We start from the raw sequence: 6,703 nt of genomic DNA on the forward strand, positions 1-6,703 counted from the left end.
GTTCAGGCTGGCCTTGAAACTACATGCTATGTTCCATAATGCCTCTATTCAGCCAGTAATTTTTCAGCAACAGTGCACAAAGGTTTCATTATCTTAATATGTTTGCCTGTATTTGATATCATTAATATTTAACACAATAGATTTTATTACTTAGATTAGGAAAAATCTCCCACTTTTATTTGCATTGCCCTCATGCTAATGATTTTACACGTATTTCCATGTACCCAGTAGTCACATATGATTTTAAAAGTCTAGTTTGATTTATAGCTCAAGTATTAATAAAATTGGTTTATTATTATTATAATTTCTTTGTGTTTCTATAATTCCTGATGGCAGGGCCAGACAAATAGCTGGATGAAGTAAAGCACCTGCTTAGGAAGACACAGAGCCCAGGGTTTGATCCCAGTGAACCTTGCTGGCCTCGCCCCCGGGGTGTGCTGTGATAGCAATTGAGACTGGGCGTGGTGGCACGCTCCTGTAATCCAAGTTCGTGGGAGGCTGAAAACAAGAGAATCAATATGAGTCTGATCCGTGTAGTTAGACCCTGTACATCCTGTGCTAAATACAAAAAAGAAATTGAAAATATTCCTGATACAGTCTAGATTTAAGAACGTTTTCTTATTGCATCCCTAGAATAAGAACTCAAAAGAAGAAATACAAATAGAAAGGTATAACACAATTAAAAGGAAAGTGAGAACTTGAGGACTGAACAATGAGGAGAGGGCAAGGAGAAAAGCTGGGGAACATGACAGAGGCAAAGCCATACACTTATACGCACAAGATGGCTAAAGCAATGATCCTGAGAAACATCAGCAGGTTTTTGAAACTAGGAGTTAATTGATAAGATTCTCACCCTGACTAATTATATATGCTGATACCTGTGAACCAAGCAACAGCACTGAAGATAGTAACGTGTAGTAGAAGGGTCAAGATTGCAATGCTTGGCATTCTGATTTTCTAAATATGTACTTCTCATGGCATATCAATTATTATCATACTGTTTCTCAAGTAAAAGCTTTTTTCTTTAAATAAAGGTAATACATGAAAAAAACACAAGAAAAAGAAAAAATGTCACAGGACTGTCTTCCTACAATGCTGTATATGGTTAGATTTCTAAATTTCTGTATAAAAATATGTAAGTGCTTATTCCACTTTTTAAATTTTTTTCTCCATATTCTCTAAGGACTTAAATTTCAACACATCAGTACTTGATGGAAAATACATGTTCCATGTTATGCATATGATACTTGATATTTAGAGAGATAGGGTAAACTGAACTGCATATGTTGCAGGGTAATAATAAGCTTCTCTTCTGGAGGGTTAACAACCTAAGTTTTTAGATTAAAAAATTGTAGAAAAGGAAGGGCTGCAAGCTCAGCCAACATGTTGGCGCTAGCCTTTCAAGGTCAGTGAAGACCCAGGACAAAGGAGAACCTATACTCTAACACCATGTAACTCATTTGTGCCACAAATTTTCTGATCAAGGAGATTAAGGAGTCACAGAGGAATGTGATCAATTATGTATAGTGTGCCTAAGGAGAGTAACATGGAGATAAAACATTTTCTCAGGCTTTCACAGAGAGCAAATTGATCAAGCAATGACTTTGACTCATCCACATGGCTGACACCAACAAAGGATCTACAAAGTGCAGTAGAGGGTTACAGGATAAATCCTGAGGGTACTTGACTGACCTTATCAGATACAAAAGTTACATTTATTGTTATATAGGTCTTGCTTTACCTTGGTCTTAACAATACAGCAGAAAAATATAAAAAGAAGTTATATAAAGTAAAGCCATATTAGTATGCTGAGCCGTGAAAGGCTCTAGTCAACATCTTCTGGGGATAAACTACTACTGTTGTGGACTGCTGGACTGTTAGATTGTTTGGCTGAATTCAAGAACCTATAATACTTAAATGTCAATCGAATACCCATCTCTGACAGGATTAAACAAAAAAAGAGGATACAAAGGAAGGACAATTTTATATTTGTATATACAGAATAACTAGGATAGATATACAACTACTATTGCTTAATTCAATGAGAAGAAAGATTTGTACTAATAGTGTTTGAAAAGGACATCCTCTCTGATTCTTGTACTATGGATAACCATTAGAAGATAACAATGTACAAGGTATTAATTATTGAAAATGTCGTATTAATCAGCTTTTAAACTGTCTCATTGATATTTGTTTCTCAATAAGATAAAATAAAATTAAAAAGTAACTTTTTTAGATATATATTTAAACGAAGTTTCAAATATAGCTCCTGTTCATCAAATATGTCTCCTATTCTGCAGGTTGACCTAGAACTTTGTTGAATGTTTCATTAGCTTTACAGAGAATCTTTAATGTCATTTCTTTATTTTTATTTATCTTTTACTGTGCTTCTGATTTTTTGTCCAAAACTGTACCGTTTCATTTGATGCACTGTAGATTTTCATTTTGTTTACATTTAACAGCATCATCCTTTCACTTTTCATATTTAAGTGATTAATCGATTTTGAATCATTTCTCAATCTGATGGGAGTTAATTTCCTGCGTTATTCCTTTTCTCCCCTTAATTTTAATGAGAAACAAATAACAATGAGAAAGTTTCAAATTAAATTGTTAGGACAGTTTCAATAATTAACACATTACATACATTCTTCCTAGCGGTTAATTGCTGATTAATGGACAAGATATCCTATTTGCAAACACCATTAGAACAAATCCCTCTATTTATTAAGAGAATGTAACTATATATCTATCTTAGCCATTTTGAATACTCAGATACAAAATGGACATTCATCTGTATCTCCTTTTCTTGTTTAGATCTGTTATTTGATTATTATATGTGTGTTAACTCAGCAAAATATTCTAAAAGAGTCCAGTAGTCCATAATAGTATTGGGTCTTCCGCTTGACAGGCAAAGTCAGAAATTGTTGAGCTGAGTCCCCTACAGCTCAACATAACAGCATAGCTTTACTTATTACACTTCGTTTTTATACTTTTCTGCTGGATGGCTAAGACCAATGTAAAGCAAGACCTCTGCCACAAGAGTTGTAGCTTTTAGGTCTGATAAGGTCAGTGAAATCCCCTCAGAATTTATCCTGAAATCCTGTACCTCAGATTGTATATCATTTGTCAGTGTCAGCCATGTGGATGAGTCATGGTCATTGCTTGGCTAATGTCCTCTCTGTGAAAGCCCGAGAGAATGTTTTCTCTCCATGTGACTCTTCTTAGGCACATTCTACATCATTGATAACTTTCCTATTTGACCCCATAATCTCCTTGGTGAGAAAATTTGGGAAACTGCTGAGTTACGTGACGTTACATTACAAGTTCTCATATATCCTCAGTCTTATTTGACCTTGGAAGGCTAGGGCCAAAATGTTGAATTTCCTTGCTTCCCTCCTTTTAGTCTAATTTTGGTCTGCAAACTTGGGTTGTTAAACCTCCAGAAGAGAATCTTCTTGTTACCTTGCAACCTAGGCTATAAAGTGTAACCTCACCATGTGTCTGAAAATGAAAAACTTAGGTATAACATGGAATAGGTATTTTTCATTGATAGTGATATGTTGAATTTTAAGTCAATACAGAATATGATGAAAAAAATTAAAAATTAGAATATATTTAAAAATATGCATAAAGAATTATATAATTGGTATGTTTACACGTAAGTCCAAAAAATCTAACAATATACAACCTTGAAGCAGGACAGTCCCACAGCATCCCTTTTCCTGTGTCCTGCCTTCATTCACCACCCCCTACTTTTTGAACAATCATCTACCGAACAGACAGCACAGAAGCAACTGGCATGTCATGACAAGCAGCCCGTATTCAGATGACCAGAATGACAGGCACTCCAAACATGAACCTACTATTACAAATTGCCATGTTCAGTGCAATTGCTTAGTTAACAGGTGTCAGTATATATAGTAAGTCAGGGTGAGAATCTTTCCAATAAACTGCTAGATTAAAAAATCTTCTGGAGATTCTCAGGACCATTAACTTGTCCATCTTCTACATATAACTGTAGGGCTTGTCAGTGTAATGTTTCCTCGCTCTTCTCCTTTCCCTCTCATAATTATTTAGATCTCGAGTTCTTGCTTTCCTTTTACTTGTATTACGCATTTCTATTTGTATTTCCTCTTTTGAGTTCTTATACTAGGGAAAATATGTGATATTTACACATGTGTAGCTCATTTGTTTCACTTATGAGTATATCTTCAAGTGGCATCCACTTCATTATAAAGGCTTCGAGTTCATCATTCTTTATGGTTGAGTATTACTCCATTGTATAATAATACCACATCTCTTTCATCTATTCCTCACGTGATGGCAATCTTGTTTCCAAGTTTGGGCTATCACTAATTGTGCTGCTATAAACATAGGCACACATATATCACTATGAAATATTTTCAAATCCACCGGGAAAAATTCCCAGTAGAGGTATAGCTGGTGTAAATGGGATTTCCAGTCTAATTTTTCTAAGGAGTCTCCACACTGATTTACATAACGGTTGCACCAGTCTACATTCCCACCTGCAGGGGAGATGTGTTCATTTTACCCCAAAGCCACTCCAACATTTGTTGTTCGTTGATTTCTTTATGATAGCCATTCTTTCTGGGATGAGATGATATCTCAATGTTGTTTTAAATTGCATTTCACGGATGGCTAGTGATGTGGAGCATTTTTTTATATATTTATTCGCTTCTTTAATTTCATTCACTGAGAAGTGTGTGTTCATCTCAGATATCCATTTCTGAGCTGGGTCGTTAAATTTTGGGGCCCTAGTGGTTTTTAGGTCTTTATAAATTCTAGGGGGCAGACCTTTGTTTGAGCACTTATTTGTCATGGTATTTTCCAAATGTGTGGGTTGTGTTTTCACTTTTTTGGTAATTTCTTTTGACGCGCAAAAACCTCTCAGTAAGAGCAGGTCCCAGTTGTTAAGTCTTTCAAATGTTTCCTGTGGGATTTGATTTGTGTTCATGAACTCTTTGCCTACTCCTATGTTTTCAAGAGTTCCTCCTACATTCTCTTTCAGGAGATTTAGTGTTTCTGTTTCAATATTTAAATCTTTAATCCATTTTAGGTTTAGTTTCTTACATGGTGATTGACTTTGGTCAAGTTTAAGTTTTTGGTAGGTAGAGAGTCAGTTTTTTCAGCACCATTTGTTAAAGAGGCTACATTTCTTCCAGTGAGTATGATTTTCCCCCTTTGTCAAAGATAAGGTGGCTGAGTGTGTTTGTAGTGTTTTTGGTGCCTTCTATTGTATTCCTTGGATCCTGATGTCTGGTTTGTTGCCAGTACTATGCTACTTTTATCACAGTAGCCTTGTAGTATAATTTCAAGTCAGGAATTGTAATGCCTCCTGCCTTGTCTTTATCGCCCAGGATTGCCTTTGATATTCTAGGTCTTTTTTGGTTCCAAATAAATTTTCTGAATGATTTTTCTAGCTCTGTGAGGTATGTTAGTGGTAGTTTGCTAAGTATTGCATTAAATCTGTACAACAATTTTTGGAGTATGGCCATCTTCACAATGTTGGATCTTCCTATCCAGGAGCATGGAGTATCTTTCTATTTTCTGAAATCCTCTATGATCTCTTTTTGAAGAGTATTGTAATATTCTTTGTGAAGATCTTTCATTTTTTCCATAATTTTATTGATAAACAAATATCAATTGGATATTTTCAAACCAAATTGGTAGGACAGTTTCAAGAATTAACACATTGCCTACATTCTTCCTAGTGGTGAATTGCTGTACAAGATGCGGACATAATATCTTATTTACAAACACTATTGGAACAAATCCCTCTATTCATTAAGAGAATGTTAGTAAATATTTATCCTAACCATTTTGAATACACAGAGGCATAATGGATATTCATCTGTATCCCTTTTTTTTGGTTTAGTTCCATTATTTGAATATTATATGTGTGTTACCTCTGCAAAATATTCTAAAAGAGTCCAGTAGTCCATAATAGTTATTTGTCTTCGGCTTGAATGGCAATGTCAGAAATTGTTAACCTGAGTCACCTGCAGTTCAACATAACAGCATGGCTTTACTTCTTATATTTCGTTTTTACACTTTTCTGCTGGATGGTTAAGGCCAAGATAAAGCAGGACCTATGCAACAAGAGGTGTAGCTTTTTAGTCTGATAGGGTCAGTGAAATCCTCTCAGGATTTATCCCGAGATCCTGAGCCTCAGATTGTAGAACCTTTGTCAGTGTCAGCCATGTGGATGAGTCATGGCCATTGCTTGGCCAATATGCTCTCTGTGACAGCCTGAGAGTATGTTTTCTCTTCATGTGACTCTCCTTAGGCACAGTCTACATCATCCACCACTTTCCTCTTTGGCCCCATAATCTCCTTGATCTGAAAATTTGGGAAACTACCGAGTTACATGACGTTACATTAGAAGTTCTCATATATTTTGTGTCTTAATTGACCATAGATGACAAGGACCAAAATTTTATCTTTCTTGCGGCCGCCCTTTTTCTCTAATTTTGGTCTGGAAACTTAGGTTGTTAACCCTCCAGAAGAGAAGCTTATTGTTATTACCATGCAACCTAGGCTGTAAAGCTTAACCTCAATATCTGTCTGAAAATGATAATCTTAGGTATAACATGGAATGGGTATTTTTGATCAATATTGATAATTTGAATTTTAAGTCCCTCTAGAATATGATGAAAAAATTTTAAAAATTAGAATATATTTT

Source organism: Octodon degus, unplaced genomic scaffold, assembly GCF_000260255.1.
Source record: "Octodon degus isolate 3935 unplaced genomic scaffold, OctDeg1.0 scaffold00103, whole genome shotgun sequence".
Classification (NCBI taxonomy): Eukaryota; Metazoa; Chordata; class Mammalia; order Rodentia; family Octodontidae; genus Octodon; species Octodon degus.